At 35.5% G+C, this 23,312-nt stretch overlaps 1 non-coding gene and 1 pseudogene across 1 annotated transcript; both read left to right on the top strand.

Moving 5' to 3' along the window:
• The first annotated feature begins 4,749 nt into the window (after positions 1-4,749).
• LOC147792527 (uncharacterized) lies at positions 4,750-9,689 on the top strand (annotated as a pseudogene).
• Positions 9,690-20,494: 10,805 nt separating this feature from the next.
• TRNAL-UAG (transfer RNA leucine (anticodon UAG)) lies at positions 20,495-20,575 on the top strand. Its single transcript has one exon. It is a non-coding gene; the product is annotated as a tRNA-Leu (tRNA).
• The last annotated feature ends 2,737 nt before the right edge of the window (positions 20,576-23,312 follow it).

Below are 23,312 nucleotides of genomic sequence, written 5' to 3'. Positions count from 1 at the left end.
CCAAAGTGGATGATATATGCTAGCATTGATTTGTATGCTCTTCAATTAATTTTAAAATTTTCCACCTCTATCAAAGCCAAGTTTCAATCCTAAGGCCTGCGGGTTATGGGCCTACCATGCTTCCGCTGCACCACTCTGATTTGTTAGAATAAAAGATTAGATATTGTGATCTGTTCTCGAGGTTTATTTATAGATATTATCTTCCAATTGAGCTTGTTTGCTTGTATTGTGCATGATACCGTATGTGTTAGCTGCAGGTGTTTGCCAGTGTGTTCTCCCTATCTAGCGTGTTTATCTACACAAAGCTAGGGTATAAGAGTTAAGTTGGTTATACGATGACTTAGGTCAAGATGGTTACACTAGACTAAGCACCTTAGGATCGTTGCGACATTAAGAGGGTCTTGACCTTATGACTCCAAAACTAAAGAAAGAATCGAGGAGTCAGAATAGAGTAACTTGGAGCCAACAACTCGTGTTAAGCAACTTAGATGGCCTAGGAATCCAATAAACCTCTTCAAACTCCTAAACATGACTAAGACACATTTTAAAACGGTGAGACTGACGACGATGCATAACGGGCCAAAGTGTATAATATATGTTAGCAGTGATTTGTAGATAATACAAAAAAAAAAAAAAAAAAAAAAAAAGAAAAAAAAGTCAAGATGGCGGAGTTGGCCTCCGAAGGGGCATGAGTTTGAATCCCAATCTTAACATTATATTCTTTATTGTGAGATTATGCAATGATTGGAGAAGTATAATGGTCAACGTTTTAGAATATGAGGCTTGAATATGTAACGAGCAATGTAGCGGTGGGAAATCTGTAAAGTTGAGGAGTCACGGGATTAACAATTGAATCTTGTATCAACTAATTTTGTTTGTACATTTACAAGTTATTCAATTTTTAAAAATTTTCTTCTCTATTAGAGCAAAGTTTCGATCCTCAAACCTATGAGTTATGGCCCACCACACTTCCACTACGCCACTCTAATCTGTGAGAAAAAAAGATGACCTATTGTGATTTGTTAGCTAGGGCCAAAGTGGATAATATATGCTAGGATTGGTTTGTTGTTGTGGCAAAAAGAATAGTCAAGATGATAGAGCTGATCTATTTATTAGCTTACAAATTAGGTATTAAAAAGTTTTATCATGATATAAACAAATTGAATGCACAATCAAACTGCAGATTGTACAATATTTGTTGTCTATCCAAGGAACAAACACTAAAAAAAAATTTAACTTGTGCTACATCAAATGAGAAGGGATCACCAAACAAAATTGAAGAACCATGTTATGATGGGTTATCGACATCACCACTGCCCAAAAACTTAATGAAAAGTTCGTTGAAGACGAAACTTGAATACAAAGGTGATTGGTTTCAAGAAGTGCAAGGTACAATGATGTTGGTGGTAACGGTTATTGCAACAGTGGCTTTTCAAGGTGCAATCAACCTCTCGGTGGTGTTTGGCAAGAAGATATTCCTTACAACTCCAATAGCACTATTCATCGTTCGTTTCACAGTCCCAATACTTTGAAAACTTTCATGGCAGGAACTGCAGTAATGGCCTACCTAGCTTCATGCCAAGAAAACTATTACACTGCATACTTGATTACGAATTCTGTCTCATTCTTTACATCAATATGTGTGATTGTGTTCTATAGGTCGATTGCCTTTGAAAAATACGATTTGTATATGGTTATTAACAGTAACCATGTGCATTACCATTGCAAACTTATCACATAGTTATTTTTTGGGAGATGCATCCTTATCACATAGTTATTTATTGGGAGTTTGGCTGCTAAATGCCTCATTTAGGAATTCTTATGCTTCAAGAGTAACATTTCTAACCGCATGGCATACCTTGTTAGCGATGTTGGGAGTGGTTTGTCTTTGTTGTATTGTAATTCCTTTCCTTACTTTTGTGGCGAAGCTTCTCGTTTGGTCCGTAAAAAAGTCAAATCTTTGACTTTGAGACAGATGCAATGGCTTCAACCATAACTAAGATAAAGATTGAGGGCTACAAAAACAGTTATGTTGCATGTTTGAAATTGTATTTTGGATATGGATTATTTGTGGTGGTTTGTGTATTCACAATAAGGAAAACAGATTTTGTGTATGTTATTTTATTTAAATGTTTGTGGAGTAAAATAACGAGGAGTGTTGAGAACAAGCAAAAGTAGAAAGAAAATACCCAAAGTGACGAAATATTCAACGGTTTTGTGTAACCTTTGTTGTTCATTTTCTAAAGCTCTTAAAAAAAGTGGCTCTTGCTCACATGTTGGTAGGGTTTAAATAAAGAAATTAAAAAAAAAAAAAAAAAAAAAAAAAAAAAAAAAAAGCTTGGACCTTATAATATGTTAGAAAACTTGGAAAAAAGGTAAACCATAGAAATTACGCATGATATTAGAAGTCACCACCTAATTTTTTAGACGTCGAATAATATATCTTGACAAAAAAGACAGACCTCAAGCATTTGATATTCAAACTGGTCTGATTTTCAACTTCAGCTTACAACATCTTGAAGGTGATGTAGAACTTTGATTCACCAAGTGATGAAACTGAAGATGGTCCCCAAATGTCTGTATAGACCCTTTCCAATCGTACTTTCTTTGGTTCTCTAACAGTCTTTGTGAAGCTAACTCGTTTTTGTTTGCCCATAACGAAGCTCTCATAAAGATTCATATGAACAAATTTTAGGTCTTCTAAAACTCCTTTCACAGTCAGCATCTTCATTCCTTTGACGTTCATATGTCCAAATCTATTGTTACATAGACTTGAATTGGAAGCACTTTCAACAACAGTAGCCATGTTTATACATCCAGCAGTGGTGTATAGGGTTCCAGATTTTGTGTAACGTGCTACCACCATGACACCCTTCACCTTCCATGAGCTGTTTCCAAACTTGGCTGCATAACCTGTGCTATCCAACAGACCAATAGAGATCATATTCTTTTTTAGACCAGGAATATTTCTGATATCCTTTAATGCCCACTAATTTTCTACTCGAGCTTGTATGCTTTCATCCCATTTTCCTTCAATCACCAAATCTTTGTTGTTGACAAGATACACCTTCTCAAAATTTCAAGACTTGAAATTTCGAAACAACTCTTTATTTGGAGATGAATTAAAAGATGCTCCTGAATCCAAAATTTAGGATTCAATCAGACTGTTCATGCTGAGGATTATAATATCCCGAATATCTTCTGCTATATTTATAGAATTATTATCATCCTTCGATTTGTGATTCTACTTCCTCTTTAGTCTTGTACAATCTGTCCGAAAGTGATATTTTTCTCCAAAACTCCAACACGTCACGTTTGGTCTGTTTGGAAAATTTTCAAGGTTCTTTGATTTTGATCCACCTTTGTTTGGGCCCTTTGATCTACTTCTTTTCCTTTGGTCAATGCTGAGTGCACTATGAGAAGAATCCTCAATTTCTTGTCTGCGAATACTTTCGTCGTGAACTACATCTCAGATTTCATCGAACTTCAGTTTCTCAGATCCTCGGGAACTGCTGGTCGCGATAACAACAGTATCCCACGACTCGGGTAAAGTTGACATTAAAATCAGTGCTTCAATTTCATCGTCAATTTTAATTTCCACATAACTCAATTGACTTACAATCATGTTGTACTCATTTATATGATCAACAACAGATCCACCTTCAGACATTTATAGATTGAACAATCTCCGCATCAAATACACCATGTTCATAGCCAACAGTTGTTCATACATATTCGACATCGTCTTCAACAGATCTGACATTGTCTTCTCCTTAATGATGTTGAACGCCACGTTTCTGGACAACGTCAACCAGATCAACCTTAGGGCCTAATAATCCTAGAGCTTCCATTGGTCCGTGGCCATGGTATCTGGCTTCACCACCAACAAGGGTTCGTTAAAATCTTTTTGGTACAGATAATCTTCAATTTGCCTCATCTAGAAACCGAAATTGGAACCATCAAACTTCTCAATTGCAATCTCCAAACTTTCCATCTCTCAAACCGTGGTGAATCTCACCTAGCTCTAATACCAGTTGTTAGGATTGCACAACAACGGATACACTCGATCAAGATGAACCCAAAGAAATAGGAGAGAGAGAATGCAAGGAAGAATATTGGCTAAAGAATTTGATGACTTTAGATATGCACTACCCAAGAGTTATAATATGATTTTAGTTTACTATATAACTTTAACTCATATAACACCTATTATATATAAATATTTACTATATAACATCACCTTCCTTTTTAATTACATCGAAAAGATTGCCTCAAAACTATTTTAAAATAAATATAAGGGTAAAAATGAACCTGTTCTATCTCTAAATTCAAAAAGTGTGGTATAATTTAACTTAATCAAATCACGAGAAGCATTATCCTTATCAATGAGAAACCATAGCATCCCAATAAAATTAACTGAAATAAATAATGATATATACTTCTATCCATGATTCAACAAATAAGCTTCCTTGGGTTTGCTTCCCATCCACTTAAACTAGGATGGTGACACTTTGGTGTCACTCTCCAATGAAAGTATAAATAATGATTTTTTTCTTCTTGGAATTGAGGGCAATAATTAGACTATTTTTTAAATTCAAAAGGTCAACTTTAGTTGAGAGTCTCTAACGTCTATTAAAAATAAATAAATAAAAAATCAACAAAATCATATAAATAAAATATAGTATTTTTAATGTTGGCTTATAAATTCTATGTGAAAACTCTAATTGGAAGTAAGTTAGAGAAACAATAATGGAGGCAAATGGAGAAAACAACGAACTTAGATTGGCCATTTCCTCTTTTGAAGAAAGTAAAAGAAAGCTCTATGAAGCATCAAAGATTGGGTCCATTCCAAGCTTGAAGACACTAATTCGAGGCGACCCAAATATCATTCAAAGAGTTTTAATCTCTTCATCCAACGTTGAGAGTCCATTGCATGTCTCAGTTTTGCATCACCACCTTGAATTCAGTCGATTGCGGGGGAAGTTGATGACATGCAAAGGACACCTCTCCACTTAGCTTCTGAAAATGGAACGGTCGAGATTGTTCAAGCTTTGCTGGAGAAGAACACAAGCACTTGCATGGTTCGTGATTTGAATGGGTTGATTCCTCTCCACCATGCAGTGATTAATGGAAGAATTGATATCATGCAACGGTTGATCATTGCAAGGCCAAGATCTCCTTGGGTTAAGCTTCACAATGGTCAAAGTGTTCTTCACTTATGCATAAAACACAATCGTTTGGAAGCTCTTAAGTTGTTGATCACAATGATTGAAGATCCACAAAATTATGGGTTCCTCAACGAAGGCGATGAGAATGAAAATACTATTTTGGATTTGTCTATGATGTTAAGAGGAACTGAGGTATGTTATTATAATTGAATTATAGCTGGTTAAAGAAAATTTAATTTCTTATTTGATTATTTAAAAAAACTGAAAAATTATTATTTCAGAGCTTAAATAGGTATCAAATAGGTCTCCCTCCCACAATCCTCCTCTCGAACGATGTACAATATAGAGCTTCACTTAAGGCCTATAGAACCCTCGAACAAAGTACACTATTTGTTCGAAACTTGAGTCACTTTTGACTACACCTTTGAGGCTCCCAACTTCTTTCGTTTGACATTTGAGGATTCTATTCACATGACTATGTTAGGAATCATGGATCTCCGTAGTGATATGATATTGTCCACTTTGAGCATAAGCTATGGTGGCTTTTCTTTGGGCTTCCCTAAAAGGCCTCATACGAATGGAGATGTAGGCCTCATATGAATGAACATGTATTCCTTAATCATACACCTTAGATTATTCCCTAAATTAGCCAATGTTGGGCTCCCTCCCAACAATCCTTCACACTATCTTGATATAAAAAAAATTGAATTCAAATTGTGCAGATAGTACAATATTTCTTGTCTATCCAAGGAATAAAAACTGGAACAAACATTGTAAACAACTCCGATGCCACAAATGAGAAGGAATCGCCAAGTAGAATTGAAGAACAATGCAATAAAGGGTCATCAACATCAACAACACTCAAAAAGCTCTTGAGAAGTTTGTGGACGAAGAACCTTGAATACAAAGGTGATTGGCTTCAAGAAGTGCAAGGCACAATGATGTTGGTGACAACAGTGATTGCAACCGTGGCTTTTCAAGGTGCAATCAACCCTCCTGGAGGTGTTTGGCAACAAGACATTCCTTACAACTCCAATAGCAATATTCATCGTTCGTTGCATTGTAACAATACTTTAAAAACTTTCATAGCAGGAACTGCAATAATGGCTTACCCAGCTTCAGGCCAAGAAGTTTATTACGTTCCTTACTTGATTACAAATTCTATCTCATTCTTTGCATCAATATGTGTGATTATGTTCATTATAGGTCGATTGCCTTTGAAAAATAGGATTTGTTCATGGTTATTAACCGTAACCATGTGCATTGCCATTGCATCCTTATCATATAGTTACTTACTGGCTGTTGGGCTGCTAAATGTCTCATTTAGCCACTCTCGTACTTTAAGAGTAACATTTGTAATAGCATGGTACATTTGGTTAGTAATGGGGGGAGTGGTTTTTATTTGTTGCATTATAATTCCTTTCCTTATTTTGGTGGTGAAGCTTTTCGTTTGGGCTACAAAAAGGTCAAATCGTTGACTTTGAGAAAGATGCAATGACTTCAACCACAACTCAATAAAGATCGAGGGCTACGCAAAAACTAGGTTATGTTGTGTGTTTCATCTTGTATTTTGGATATGGATTATTTGTGGTGTTGTGTGTATTTACAATAAGGAAAACATAACTTTGTTCATATCTTTGTTTGAAGAGCACATGAGTGATGAATAAAAGGTAACGAAAAATCTTCATTTATATCTTTTAGTTAATATGTTGGATATCAAGACTAAGATAAGAAAATGACAAAAACATATGAGATATTTAAGTCAATAAAACCTAAATTTAGATAGTTATCTAAATGATCCAAAACTAAGTGTTACCAAATATAAGAAAAATTAGGACCCAAGCTATGATAGAAAATAATTACTAATTTGTTAGGTCAGCTCGAATTTTTTTAAATGACACTATGAAACAAAAGATAAAAGAAAGTAAATTTGATTTACTCGATTTTTGGTAGAGAATAAATGACACTACCTGGACAGTTAACGTAAGATTTATTCTTCATCACCTTTTATATGTAATTCTTGGAAATATTTGATGACATAGAACAGATTCTATATATTGGCATTAGGAAATCAATGACAGTTGATATAGTAGGAGACGTTAAGATCTCATAAAATAAAAATGATTATTTAATGTTGAATATGGTGTTTTTAGTAACCATAAGAGAAATTCAATTTCTGAAGCTTAATTTCTAAGTAGTTCATATACTATGAATTACTTTGTAATATTAAAGTTTATATTTTCAAAATTATTTGAAAATACGTTTAGGACATCGTTAACATTTACTAGATTATAAAATTATTGAGATATGTATGATCATGGAATTAAGAATAAAAACATAAATTATTTTCTTTTAGTAAAAAGGAAAATCTCTAAACAAGTTTATAGATGTTGTTTTTTCATGCAAGATAGTCATTAGAATTTTATTATATAAGGCTACAAGACCAAAGAGCACTTTAGGGTTATACATTCTCAAGTGATCTAATGAATATAAAAGACATAGAATATTGTGAATATGTTATCAATCTGATTGATTATTATTCAATATATAAGTATTTTTATCGAAGGCAACTTAGTCTAATTTAAAAAAAAGAAGTAAAAAAAAAAAAAAAAATGACTAAAGTTGAATTCCATTGAGGTGAATCTATCAAGACATTATGGACAAATCATAATGTTATATGTCTACTACTGGCAAATCATAAAGTTTAAGAACCTTGTATACTAAAATTAGTGGATAGGAAGTGGAATTGAAATCCAGTTCTAAGCATGAGGACCATTTTGTAAAATTGTGATGTAAAAGGAGAAAGCAAGAATATATTCCAAAAAATATATATAGATACAGATATATGTTATATGTCATTACCAGACTTTTGTTAAGATATGTAATAGAGATTGCACGAGGTATATGACTCACTTCAAAATTGTTTATGTGACAATTTTAGGATTATGGAACATAAACTTAGTTTACAACATTTCAACAATTGGAATTGTCAAACATATATGCGGAAACAAATTCAAAGAGGATAAATATACTTAGTGGAAAAGTTACGAGATGACTCAATCCTATTGAAATCCTAATTGTGACCAAGTTCAAGGCTTATTACCTCAAAATAGTTATTAGGGATGATGACAATGGCATAATAAGTTGAAGTAATAAAATCCAAGAATATGTAGATGTTCTTGATGAAATTAAACTCATACGATATGAATGGATCTACAAAAGGAAAATTATGGATAAATAAGAAGATACAATCTTCAAAATAGAACTTATGGTAAAAACTGAACTTAATAGGAGAAGGCAGCTAAGAAGTAGAATTTCTCTCGTATTGTTATTCTAGAGTCTATTGCATGAGATATGTTAAAAGAATATCTAGAGTTCTTTTGTGAAAAGAAAGAAGGCATCTACAACAACGCACAACAACGCCTAGCTCTGATCGTGGTGAATCTCGCCTAGCTCTGATGCCAATTGTTAAGATTGCACAACAACGTACACACTTGATCAAGATGAATACAAACAAATAGGAGAGAGAAAATTCAAGAAGGAATATTAGCTAAAAAATTTGTATCATGACTTTAGATATGTATATTATGAAAGCACTACCCAAAGACTATATACATGGTTTCAGTTTACTATAGGACTTTAACCGAACACCTATTATTTATAAATACTTACTATATAACATCACTTTTCCTTTTTAATTATAACCATAAAATTAAGTGAAATAAATAATGATATAACTTCTATTAATAATTGAACAAACAAGCTTCCTTGGGTTTGCTTCCTATCCATTTAAATTAGGATGGTTACACTTGGGTGTCGAGGGAAATTAGGATGGTTACACTTGGCTGTCACTCTGAAGTGAAAGTATAAATAATGATTATTTTCAAAGGTCAATTCTAACTTGGAAGCCTTTCGTCATCCATTAAAAAAAAAATAATAATAATCAACAAAATCATATAAATAAAATATAGTTTTTTTTTTTTTTTTTTTTTTTTTTTTTTTTTTTTTTTTTTTTATGTTGGCTTATAAATTCTATGTGAAAACCCCATTTGGGAGTAAGGTAGAGAATCAGCATTGGAGGCAAATGGAGAAGACAACGAGCTTAGATTAGCCATTTCCTCTATTGAAGAAAGTAAAAGAAAGCTCTATGAAGCATCAAAGATTGAGTCCATTCAAAGCTTGAAGACACTAATTCGAGGCGACTCAAATATCATTCAAAGAGTTCTAATCTCCTCTTCCAACGCTGAGAGTCCATTGCATGTGTCAATTTTGCATTGCCATCTTGAATTCACTCGATTTCTTTTAGATCTCAATCCTGAACTTGCTGGGAAAGTTGATGTCGTGCAAAGGACACCTCCACACTTGGCTTCAGAAAATGGAACGATTGAGATTGTTCAAGCTTTGCTAGAGAAGAACACAAGCACTTGCATGGTTCACGATTTGAATGGGTTGATTCCTCTCCACCATGCAGTGATTAATGGGCAAATTGATATCATCCAACTGTTATTCATTTATGCGTAAATCACAACCATTTGGAAGCTCTTAAGTTGTTGATCACAATGACTGAAGATCCAATGAAGATCCACAAGATTATGGATTCCTAATGAGAATGAAAATACCATTTTGGATTTTTCTATGATGTTAAAACGAATTGAGGTATGTTCTTATAATTGAATTGGTTGGTTGAAGAAAAACTAGGTATCAAATACGTCTCTAAAGAAGTTCAGTATAGAGAAAAACCTCCCCTTAATCGAGTCGAATCGAGGCTCGACTCCTTCTATTGACATGACTAGGTTAAGGGCATGACTCTGATACCATGTTAGGAATCATGGATATCCACATTTGTATGATATTATCCACTTTGAGCATAAGTTCCAATGGCTTTGCTTTGGGCTTCCACAAAAGACCTCATACCAATGGAGATGTGTTCCTTGCTTATCAACCCACGACCATTTCCTAAATTATCCAATGTGGGACTCCTTCCCAACAATCTTCAACACTATTATGATATAAACAAATTGAATTCAAATTATGCAGATAGTACAATATTTATTGTCTATCCCGGGAAAAAAAAAACGGGAACAAACATACAAACAACTGTGCTGCCTCAAATGAGAAGGGATCACCAAGCAGAACTGAAGAACAATGCGATAAAAAGCCATCGTTATCACTAACACTCAAAAAGTTTATAAGAAGTTTGTGGATGAAGAACCTTGAATACAAAGGTGATTGGTTTCAAGAAGTGCAAGGCACAATGATGTTGTTGGCAACGGTGATTGCAACAGTGGCTTTTCAAGGCGCAATCAACCCTCCCGGCGGGGTCTGGCAAGAAGACATTCCTTTCAACTCCAATAGCACTATTCATCGTTCGTTTCATAGTAGCAATACTTTGAAAACATTGATAGCAGGAACTGCAGTAATGGCCTACCCAACTTCAGACCAAGGAAATTCTTACACTGGTTACTTGGTTACAAATTCTATCTCATTCTTTGCATCAATATGTGTGATTATGTTCATCATAGGTCGATTGCCTTTGAAAAATAGGATTTGTGCATGGATGTTAACGGTAACCATGTGCATTGCCATTGCCTCCTTATCACAAAACTACTTGGTGGGAGTTTAGTTGGTAAATGTCTCATATAGGAAATCTAATGCTTTAAAAATTGCATGGTACATTTCGCTTGCAACGGTGGGAGCGATTTTTCTTTGTTGTATTATAATTCCCTTTCTTCTTTTGGTGGTGCAGCTTCTGGTTTGGGCAGTAAAAAGGTCAAAACTTTGACTTTGAAAGGGTTAAAAGGTTAAATATTTTTTATATGGATTATTTGTGGTGGTGTGTGTATTCACAATTGAGAAAATACATTGTGTATGTTATCTTATACAAATATTTGTATTGTAAAAAATAACCCGTAGTATTGAGAGTAAGAAAATACAGCGAAGTGAATGAAATATCCAACCGTTTTGTGTTTCCGTAGTTGTACATTGTATCACACTCTAGCCCCGGCAATAATTAACTCTCTCCCCTTTTCTTTTAAAATTTTAAATTGTGGAATTTTATTGAGAGCTTTAGAGACGGGAATTTAAAATGAGGTCAATGAACAAAATGTTTAGAAAAATCACAAGAACATATGTAAGGACCCTAGATTTCAGCTACCTAAAGTTGCTACTATCATCTTAATCTAAGTTCATATGCGGAATATAACTCTTAAAACATCATCGTTTAAACAATAAACTTTCAACATAAACATACTTTATCGTCGAAAACACCGCCATGGTCTTACGTGTTCGAAAAGTAATTTAGAAGTGAAATTGAAAATGATAATGAAATAAATTTAAAACAAATGCACAACTTATTCTAACCTAAGTCTAAGAAATTCATTTTGACTTGAAATTCTAATTCCTAAGTTTGTGACTTGTCATACGTTTTTTTGGGTCATCCATCCTATTTTTTTGATCCACCAAAGGATGGAATTAGAGGTGCTCAACACCTATATAGGCCATTTCCAATCCTAGTTCATTTTATTTGATGACAACTTTTGTGGAGCTGACTCATTTATCCTCTAAAACTCCTTTCGCAACATATATCTTTATTCTTTAACGCTATATGTTGTAGTCTATTGTGACATAGACTTGAACTAAAGTACTCTGAGTCACAAGCCATGTTTATACGACCAACAATGGTGTATATTGTTTCATATTATTATGTCATGTGCTACAACCATAGTACTCTTCACAATCTTCTACCAACTTTTTAACTTTGCTATATAATTTGTGCTATCCATCTGACCAATAGAGATTAGATTCTTCTTTAGAAAATGAAATTTTGAAATAGTTCCTTCATGGAAGACGAGTGAAAATATGCATCCAAATTCAAAATTTAAGATTCAACCCGGTTGTTGACACAAAGGATTAGAGCGTCCCTAATATATTCAATTAAATTTAAAAAATTATTATCATCTCCAGATCTGTCCTTCTGTTTCTTTGATTTTTCATTGGATACTAGTTGTTAGAATCAACAACTTAGACACTCATCTAGATCAATAACACCAAAAACAAGAGAGAGAAAATGAAAAGAGAAATATATGTGGCAAAATTGATATGGTAACTCCATGACGGCTAGAAGTTTATATTGATGACTTCTAATATGATAAATTACAGAGAGTACACAAAAAAATACAATACTACAATTAAGATAGTTTACTATATGTACAGTTATTTACTATACATAGTTATTTATTGTAGATAGTTATGTACGATAGACATCACCAAAAAAAAAAAAAAAAAAAATCGGTTGCCAGAAAAAGCATGAGATTTCTAGTGAGGCGCCGAAATTCTCGCACCCTCCTTGTACACGCTTTCCCCTGACGACCACGACACGTCAAAACCTTCACACGCTCCTCACATATCAACCTGCAAGAGAGAAAAGAGTGAAAACAGAGAGGAAGGAAAAAATGGCTACCTGCACGTGTCACCTCCCACTAGCGATACGTGTCGCGTCTACAATCAATGGCTCCTTCGAGTTACGCAACTAAGTCGATTCAGCTCAGCTTCGACGGTTTTGACTGCTCAGAATGTGGGTTCTTGGCTCGATATAGGGTTTTTCATCAAATTCCACTGTCTCGACCATCCCAAAGCTAAAATTTATATTGTTTAAGGCAATAAGAAATTTGAGTTATTAACGAAACGAGATGAACGTTCTAATAGGAAACAACTATCGGCGATACTTGGAACAACTTCGAGGGATGGAATCCAAACGTACTCATGTTTATACAGTATTGTTAGCTCCAGGTTTTGTGCATGATATAGTATTTGTTAGCTCCAGGTATTTGATTATGTGTTCTCCCTGTGGAGCGTGTTTATCTACATAGAGCTAGGGTGTTAGAGTTAGGTTGGCTAGACCATGACTAAGATCAGGATGCCTCTAGTAGCCTGAGCATGTTAGGATCGTGAGCAATGGTCAGAGGGTCTAGAGCCTAGTGCTCCGAGACTAAAGATCTTCATGGAGTTAGAATAGAGTAACCTGGAGCTAGAAGCCCGAATTAAGCCACCTAATTGGCCTAGGAATCTAATAAAACTCCTCATAATCGTGAGGTTGACGGCAATACGTAACAGGCTTAAGCGGACAATATCTGCTAGCAGCGGGCTTGAGTTGTTACAAAATAAAATATAAAAAGATAGTGAAGATGGCTGAGTTGGTCTAAGGTTCTAGTTTTAAGTACTAGTCCTAAAGGGCATTGGTTCGAAGCTCGTGTTCATATAGGGAGAAGGATCGATCACGGTAGATTTCAGATCTTTCCCTTTGACTTGGAATGTTTAATGCTCCCTTATGATGTTGCGCATCGCATCGACCCACAAGTCTAACTTGACGTTGCTACCAAGCTTGCTATGACGTCAGCTTCGATTGATCGAAGAAGTGACAAATGACACTGTTGTCTGTTCTCACTACGAAGTTGGATCCCAAGAGATATTGCCTTCAGATTCCAAGGCAATAGACGACGACAAACATTTCTTTTTCGGAGAAAGAGTATTTTTAGAGCCGCATGTTCGCCCTTTCGACTCAACGTGTTAGCTGCTTGGTTTCTCTTTCCTATTTTATGCTCGAACTTCAAGTCGAACTCATTTAATGATGTTGCTACCAAGCTTGCTATGACGTCAGCTTCGATTGATCGAAGAAGTGACAAATGACACTATTGTCTGTTCTCACTACGAAGTTGGATCCCAAGAGATATTGTCTTCAGACTCCAAGGCAATAGACGACGGCAAACATTTCTTTTCCGGAGAAAGTGTATTTTCTTTCCGCATTATTGAGCTTTTTGCTTTCATAAGCGATACGGTGGCGTTCCTCGAAAAGGACTCCCCCAAGGACAAAGTCAAATGCATCCATCAATACTCCGAAAGGCTTAGAGATGTCTACCAAACCAAGGACAAGACCCCCCGTCATGGTTGCCTTTAGATCTTTGAAGGCCTTTTGACACTCGTTTGACCACACCAAGATTGGTTTTTGTTCAAAATTTCTGTTAATGGGGCAGATTATCGTGAAAACCCTTCAACGTTTTCTAATCCCAAAAAGGATTGTTCAGTCATTGAAGTGGGGACTCTCAAATAGTGGATTGCATTTATCTTATAGCTATCCATTTTGATTTCTCCACACCTGGTGACATGCTCGAGGAAGGTGATGCATATTCTTGCAAAGTCACATCTCTCCTTGACGTATAGCTGTTTTTTCCGTAACTGATCAAATACTAGCTTCATAGATTAGTGTAAACAGAAAGAGAATGTTTTTTATACAATTAATTTTTTATCCAAAACATATATTCCTAAACGAAAAATTCGTGAGGTTTAACTTTTTAATTAAAATCTAAGTAATTGCAACGAAATTAATATAATCAAAGAAGAGAAAGATGTCACTTGACGAGGAAATCCATTTTTTTAAATTAATTAAGTAACTACAACCATGATTTAATATTTATTTTTAATTCTAAATTTCAACCCTAGTTGAATTCTAAACGTTTCCTCTCCCATATAAAGAATATATATAAGAGTCTTTGAAAAGATCATGAAAATGAAAAATCAACGAGAAATATTATTCTATCCATTTTGAGTATTATATGGGTTATGTATAATTAATATTAAATATCATATTATAAATTCATCTTTCAAATCACGTTTTGCATGCAAATATAATTTTAGAATTATGTTCATATTCGTTACCTAATCAATTGAATTGTAATTAATATGTTCTATGTTTGAATATTCTAGACCATACTTTGAAAAGGTCTAATGTGTAGAACATGGATTACGTATTATTAATATTAAATGTCATGTTATAAATTAGACTTTCAATTCATGCGTTAGTGTCATGGTCATGCTTGTCGAAATCATGTTGCCCATGACCGCATACCCGTTACATGCCAAAACCCATGCCTTGTACTACTTTACCGCTTTCTTTTACTGCTTTCATGTTGTATTATTTCCTTCTTGTTTTCTTTAAGAGTATGACGTTTCGGCGAAATCATGGCTACGTCTGGTAGAAATGAAATGCCTCAAAATGTACTATAGGGGATGCAACTAGTTGTCGAATTCTCCATACCCGAAAAGTTATATAATGTTTAAGCCATTGTTGTTGCCTTTTTTATTGCATGCTATATAACACTACTCTCAATCTCTCTCTCACATTCTTGCTCCCAAAACTCTTTTTCTAAAATCTCTCTACCCATTTTCTAAAATCTTATTTCAAATCGGGGTCCGAGGCTTGAATATACATTGTCCAACTATAGGCAACATGATCAAAAATTGGATTGACTCACTCAGTGCTGAGAGTGAGTGCGCACAATAGCCACATCAACTGCCAAGAAAAGGCAATTGTGACACGTTGGGTGCAAGAGGTTTTTTTTAGATTTATGTTATTTGTATTAGTTAGATCATTTAGAAATGTAAAAACATATAAGTTAAACTTCTTAATAACTAAAATTAATATGATTTAACTAAAAAAAGAAAAAAAAATTATATATTGAAAGAGAGGGTGCATTGGCAAAGTGAAGGATGGGACTCTTTGTTGTTCTTAAAATTGAAAAATCTTTCTTTCTTAGAATTAAGTGATAAACGCTTTCTACTTTTAGAAAGCAAAAACGTCTATGTTTATCCTATGAGTTGAGTTGAGTTTAGTTTATCCTATGAGTTGAGTTAAGTTTAGTTTATCCTATGAGTTGAGTTGTGTTTAGTATGTCTACATTTTTCAAATGTTGAATGTTTTTCGAATGTTTTCCTGTTCAACCTTTGTTCGAATGTTTTTCGAATGTTTTTCTGTTCAACCGTTGTTCGAATGTTTTTCGTCTCAACTTTGATACTGATCCTAATTGAACTTGGTTCAAAATCACTCGTGAAATCTTAGGAAATTTAGAGCCTCCAACATGTAGAAACTCAAGCTAGGGAGAGCAGCTTCATTCTTGTAAGTAGCGACACAAATTATAGCCAAGTAATACATGTAGGAATTGTAGGACTTGCTAGCATGCAAACTTATCTTAACTTAGGTGGTTAGAATATGCATGTTTAGAACTTAAATGAGCAAATCTAAATAGGTGGGCATGTTTGTGAAGAAAAATTACAGAAATGCCCTTTTATGAGAATGCATCTCTATTAAATGCTTTGTGGTGTACTAGAATGAAGATTGGAATATTGTGATATGTGCTCGGGGTGCTAGATGGACGTTATCTCTCCGTTGAGCATGTTTGAGTTGTATGATTAAATTGTATGCTAGATTCAGGTAGTTTACTTGTTCTATAGGATTATCCCCTTAGTAAATGAGCATGGACGTAAAGATCATAGAATATCTCTCTGATATAGCATGCATGAATCAGAGTGAGTAGAGCAGTAGAACAAGAGTGGTTATACAACATCTTAGGTCAATATATTTTCAATATACTGACGGGATCGTGAGCGACAATTAGAGACCTAGGTGTACCTCAAGATTTGGCTTAGCCACAAGGAGCTAACCCCAAGCAACCTGGAAATGTTTGTTGTGACCTAATCCACCTAGACGCTCTAGAACCTAATATATCTCCACGACACAAAGGTGAACTACGAGAACACATAAGATTGACGATAACGTGAACAAAACTAATTGGGGAGTCACTATGTGTAGGATATAACATGCTCTGATAAGGGATGAGGGACTACATAAATAGCGACCCAAAGACCCACTATCAGAGGTAGAACATAACCTGCCTTGATAGGGGACGAGGGACTACGTGAGTAGATGATATAAGTAGCTACCACTGTATGTATGATAACCTGCCTGAGAGAGGACAATGGACTACATAAGTGAGTGACATACTGTATGTACGATAACCCACCTAGAGAGGGACAAGGGACTAAATAAGTAGATAACATGAGAAATCACTATTGTGTGTATGTTAACCCACCTTGAGAGGGGACGAGGGACTATGCAGGTACTTGATTGAAGATATACTATTGTGTGTAGAACAACCCGCCTAAGAGTAGACGAGATACTACATAGTAGTATATTGAGGAGCTACTATTCTATATGGAGGAAATTTACTCTAAGAGTAGACGAGGGAATATGCAAATAGATTAGCTCATCGTAGACATCGCTGTGGAAACATATTAGGTTAAGGATGTGATGAGAGCTTATAGGTAGGTTGATTACTAAGTATTTTATACTCACCCATTTCCCCTTTTCTTTTTTCGTGTACCAATGAAGGTGGACAGGTACTAGGGAGTTGCTCTATCACAGAGGGGTGTCGACCCGGGGCGTCAATGTTATTTTGTATTTCTTTTGGGTTGTCGTTTGTATTGGTTTTCTTGCACCGGTTTCCCATTTGTAAATAACTAGAACAATACCTATTGTTTGATATTAAATCACGCACAATTTTAGGGCTTAAGGTTTTAATTGTTTGTTTTTATTTTTTTATTTTTTGATTTTCTTCTTTTCATCGCGATCTGATTTCTCGAGCCTTGAATATTGGGTCGTGATAGCCTCAAAGATCGAAGTAATTTTCTTACTTGTCACAAACCCCGTTCTAGTTATTTTACACCACAAACATTTAAATAATATAACATACATAAAACATGTTTTCCTTACCCTGAATACACACACCACCATGAATAATCCATATCCAAAATGTATGATAAAACAAACAACTTAACCTAATTTTTGTATAGCCATCGATCTTTATTTAAGTTGTGGTTTAAGTGATTGGATCTCTCTAAATGCCACAAAGCCAAAGATACAACCTTTTTACTGCCCACACGAGAAGCTTCACCACCAAAAGAAGGAAATGAATAACAATACAACGAAGAGAAACCACTCCCACCATTGCTAACAAAATGTACCATGCTATTGTAAACGTTAATTCTAAAGCATACGAATTTCTAAATGAGGCATTTACGAGCCAAACTCCGAGTATGTAACTATGTGATAAGGAGGCAATAGCAACACACATGGTTACTGTTAATAACCACGAACAAATCCTATTTTTCAAAGACAATCGACCTATAATGAACATAATCACACATACCGATGCAAAGAATGAGATAGAATTTGTGACCAAATAAGCTGTGTAATAATTTCCTTGGCATGAAGTTGGGTAGGCCATTACTGCAATGCCCGCTATGAATGTTTTCAAAGTATTGCTACTATGAAAAGAATGATGAATAGTGATATTCGAGTTGAAAGGAATGTCTTGTTGCCAAACACCGCCAGGAGGGTTGATTGCACCTTGAAAAACCACGGTTGTGATCACACTTGCTACCAACATCATTGTACCTTGCACTTCTTGAAGCTAATCACCTTTGTATTCAAGGTTCTTCCTCCACAAACTTCTTATGTCATTCCATTGTTCTTCATTATTCATAGTATTTTTTTTCCGGTTTTTATTCCCGGGATAGACAACAAATATCTTACTATCTGCACGAATAAGATTTTTTTCTTTTAGAAAAATAAAAAATCATTAAAAATTATGAGAAAAAAAATTAATTTTTTAAAAACACATTAAATTTTATGCTTTTTTTCTTTTTTTTTTCTTATGTTATTTACTTGTTTATATATATTCAAAATTCAACCAAAAGATTTAAATAAAAACTAATGAAAGTAGTTTTAATTTTTTTCATTTTTTTTTAAAGTTTGGCTCAAAATTAGAAATATGAAAATGAATGCAAAAAAAAAAAAAAAGTTAAAAAAAATATATATATATTAATAGAAAGTTAATAACAAAATTATATATAAATTTTTATGATAACATACCCTCAATATCTCTTAACATCATAGAAAAATAAAAAATGGTATTTTCATTCACATCGCGTTCGATCAGAAACCCATAATTACGTGGATCTTCAATCATTATGATCAACAACTTAAGAGCGTCCAAGCGGTTGTGTTTTACGCATAAATGAAGAATAGTTTAACCATTGTGAAGCTTCATCCAAAAAGATTGTGGGCTCGCATTGATCAATAGTGGCATGATATCAATTCTTCTATTAATCAATGCATGGTGGAGAGGAATCAATCCATTCAAATCACAAACCATGCAAGTGCTTGTGTTCTTCTCCAGCAAAGGTTGAACAATCTCGATCGTTCCATTTTTAGAAGCTAAGTGGAGAGGTTTCCTTTGCAGGGCATCAACTTCTCCAGCAAGTTCAGGCATGAGATTTAAAAGAAATCGAGTGAGTTCAAAGTGGCGATGCAAAACCGAGACGTGCAATGGAGTCTCAATGTTGTAAGAGCAGATTAGAACAACTTTGAATGATATTTGGGTCGCTTTGAATTAGTGTCTTTAAGCTTTGAATGGACTCGATCTATGATGCTTCATAGAGCAATCGTTTGCTTTCTTTGATAGAGGACATGGCTAATCCAAGTTCGTTGCTTTCTCCGTTTGCAATATTGGAAGATTGTGCGAGTTGTTGATGAGTTGCCTCCATTATTGAATATCTATCTTACTTTGAGATGGATTATTTACACTTATGATTCGAAAGTGAAAACAAAATATCACCATCCTAGTTAAGGTGGATGACAAGTAATGATGTCTATTTTAGCGTCAGTGAAGCATTTCAATTTAGACTAGAAATAGGGGAAGGGGTGGGGAACATTTTTATTCCGTTAGATAAAAGGGGTTGGGAACGCCGCCCTATCTAATATAATATATATTTTCAGATAGATGTCTTTTGAAAAAGATAGTAGTCAAATTTTGTCTATCAATTTTGAAGTGTCAAATTTTGTCTATCAATTTTGAAGTCTTTCTTCGGTATTAGAGCCAGGTTTCAATCTAGGGACATGTGGGTTATAAGCCCACCACGCTTCCGCTGCGACACTCTAATTTGTTAGAAAGGAGGATGAGCTATTGCGATCTGTGCTCCAGGGTGATTTAAGGATGTTATCTTGCCGTTGAGCTTGTTTGCTTGTATTGTGCATGATACAGTATGTGTTAGCTCCTGGTGTTTGACAATGTGTTCTCCCTATCTAGCTTGTTTATCTGCACAGAGCTAGGGTGTAAGAGTTAGGTTGGTTATACGATCACTTAGGTCAAGATGCGTACACTAGACTAAACACCTTAGGATCGTGGCGACATTAAGAGGGTCTAGACCCTATGAGTCCAAAACTAAAGAAAGAGACGAAGAGTCAGAATAGAGTGACCTGGAGCCAAAATCTTGTGTGAAGCAACCTAGCTGGCCTAGGAATCCAATAAACCTCTTCAACTCCTAGACATGATCAAGTTGCATTTAAAACCGTGAGACTGACGACGATGCATCAGTACCTAAAAGTGGATAATATATGCTAGCAGTGATTTGTAGCTGTTACAAAAATATAAATAGTCAAGATGGCCGAGTTGGTCTAAGGTGCTAGTTTTAGGTACTGGTCCGAAAGGGCATGGGTTCAAATCCCATTCTTGACATGATATTCTTTATTGTGAGGACCGGCAAAGATGGGAGAGTTAATGATCCTTATGTTGCAACAAGCTGTCAACATATGTATCATTTTTTAGTCTTTCTTCTCTATTAGAGCCAGTTTTCGATCATGGGACCTGTGGGTTAAGGGCACACCACGCTTCCACTGTGCTACTATTTGTGATCGTGCTCCAGGGTGATTTATGACGAAATAGAGTGAACTGAAGAAAGAGTTAATGGTCCTTAAGATCCTTGTGTTGCAACAAATGTAAATATGTATCATAGGCCGAAAAGATCTAAGGTACTTATTTGAGAGTTAATGATCCTTAAGACCCCTTTGTTGTCATTTTTGGCCGAAAAGATCTAAGGTACTTATTTGAGAGTTAATGATCCTTAAGACCCCTTTGTTGTCATTTTTTAGTCTTTCTTCTCTATCAGAGCCAGGTTTCGATCCTGGGACCTGTGGGTTATGGGCCCACCACGCTTCTGCTGCGCCACTCTGATTTGTTAGAAAAGAGAATGAGCTATTGTGATCTGTGCTCCAGGGTGATTTATGACGAAATAGAGTGAACTAAAGAAAGAGTTGAGGAGTCAAAATAGAGTAACCTGGAATGCAATAAACCTATAACGGGCTACTGTCAATACATATTATTTTTTAGTCTTTCTTCTCTATCAGAGCAAGGTTTTGATCTGGGGACCTATGGGTTATGGGCCCACCACGCTTCCGCTGCGCCACTCTGGTTTGTTAGAAAGGAGGATGAGCTATTGTGATCTGTGCTCCAGGGTGATTTATGACGAAATAGAGTGAACTAAAGAAAGAGTTGTGATCTGTGCTCCAGGGTGATTTATGACGAAATAGAGTGAACTAAAGAAAGAGTTAAGGAGTCAAAATAGAGTACCCTGGAATCAAAAGCTCGTGTAGCTAGGAATGCAATAAACCTATAACGGGCCAAAGTGAATAACTAGGCCAAGCTTGTGTTGCAAGGAATGTTATAATATGTATCATTTTTTAGTCTTTCTTCTCTTTTAGAGCCAGGTTTCAATCCTGGGACCTGTGGGTTATGGGCCCAACACGCTTCCGCTGCGCCACTTTGATTTGTTAAAAAAGAGGATGAGCTATTGTTATCTGTGCATCAGGGTGATTTATGATGAAATATAGTGAGCTAAAGAAAGAGTTGAGGAGTCATAATAGAGTAACCTGGAACCAAAAGCTCGTGTAGCTAGGAATGCTAGCAGAGTTAATGATACTTGTGTTGCAACAAATGTTGTTGTCATTTTTTCATCTTTCTTCTCTATCAGAGCCAGGTTTCGATCTTGGGACCTATGGGTTATGGGTCCACCACGCTTCCGCTGCACCACTCTGATTTGTTAGAAAGGAGGATGAGCTATTGTGATCTATGCTTCAGGGTGATTTATGACGAAATAGAGTGAACTAGAGTTGAGGAGTCAAAATAGAGTAACCTGGAATCAAAAGCTCGTGTAGGAATGCAATCAACCAATAACAAGCCAAAGCGAAATAGGCCAAGCAGGTCTAAGGTACGTGTTTGAGAGTTAATGATCCTTGTGTTGCAACACACTATCTTTCTTCTCTATCAGAGCTAGGTTTCGATCCTGGGACCTGTGGGTTATGGGTCCACCACGCTTCCACTGCGCCACTCTGATTTGTTAGAAAGGAGGATGAGCTATTGTGATCTGTGCTCCAGGGTGATTTATGACGAAATAGAGTGAACTAAAGAAAAAGGAGTCAAAATAGAGTAACCTGGAATCAAAAGCTCGTGTAGCTAGGAAGGCAATAAACCTATAACGGGCCAAAGTGAATAAATAGGTCGAGCAAGTCCAAGGTACTTGTTTGAGAGTTAATGATCCTTATGATCCTTGTGTTGCAACAAATGTCAATATGTATCATTTTTTAATCTTTCTTCACTATCAGAGCCAAATTTCAATCTTGGGACCTGTGGGTTATGGGTCCACCACGCTTCCGCTGCGCCACTCTAATTTGATAGAAAGGAGAATGAGCTATTGTGATATGTGCTCCATGGTGATTTATGACGAAATAGAGTGAACTAAAAGAAAGAGTTGAGGAGTCAAAATAGAGTAACTTGGAATCAAAAGCCCGTGTAACTAGGAATGGAATAAACCTATAACGGGCCAAAGTGAATAAATAGGCCGAGCAGGTCTAAGGTACTTGTTCGAGAGTTAATGATCCTTATGATCCTTGTGTTGGAACAAATGTCAATATGTATCATTTTTTTGTCTTTCTTCTCTATTAGAGCCAAGTTTCGATCCTGGGACTTGTGGGTTATGGGCCCACCACACTTCCGCTGCGCCACTCTGATTTGTTAGAAAGGAGGATGAGCTATTGTGATCTGTGTTCCAGGGTGATTTATGACGAAATAGATTGAACTAAAGAAAGAGTTGAGGAGTCAAAATAGAGTAACCTGGAATCAAAAGCTCGTGTAGCTAGGAATGCAATAAACCTATAACGGGCAAAAGTGAATAAATAGGCCGAGCAGGTCTAAGGTACTTGTTTGAGAGTTAATGATCCTTGTGTTGCAACAAAAGTCATTGTATCATTTTTTAGTCTTTCTTCTCTATCAGAGCCAGGTTTCAATCCTGGGACCTGTGAGTTATGGGCCCACAACACTTCGCTTTCCTATCTAGCGTGTTTATCTACACAGATCTAGGATGTAAGAGTTAGGTTGGTTATATAATGGCTTAGGTCAAGATGCGTACACTAGACTAAGC

Source organism: Cucurbita pepo, chromosome 6, assembly GCF_057944985.1.
Source record: "Cucurbita pepo subsp. pepo isolate OVF chromosome 6, ASM5794498v1, whole genome shotgun sequence".
Classification (NCBI taxonomy): Eukaryota; Viridiplantae; Streptophyta; class Magnoliopsida; order Cucurbitales; family Cucurbitaceae; genus Cucurbita; species Cucurbita pepo.
The sequence above is the reverse complement of the archived record's forward strand: the minus strand, read 5'-3'. Positions and strand labels throughout refer to the sequence as shown.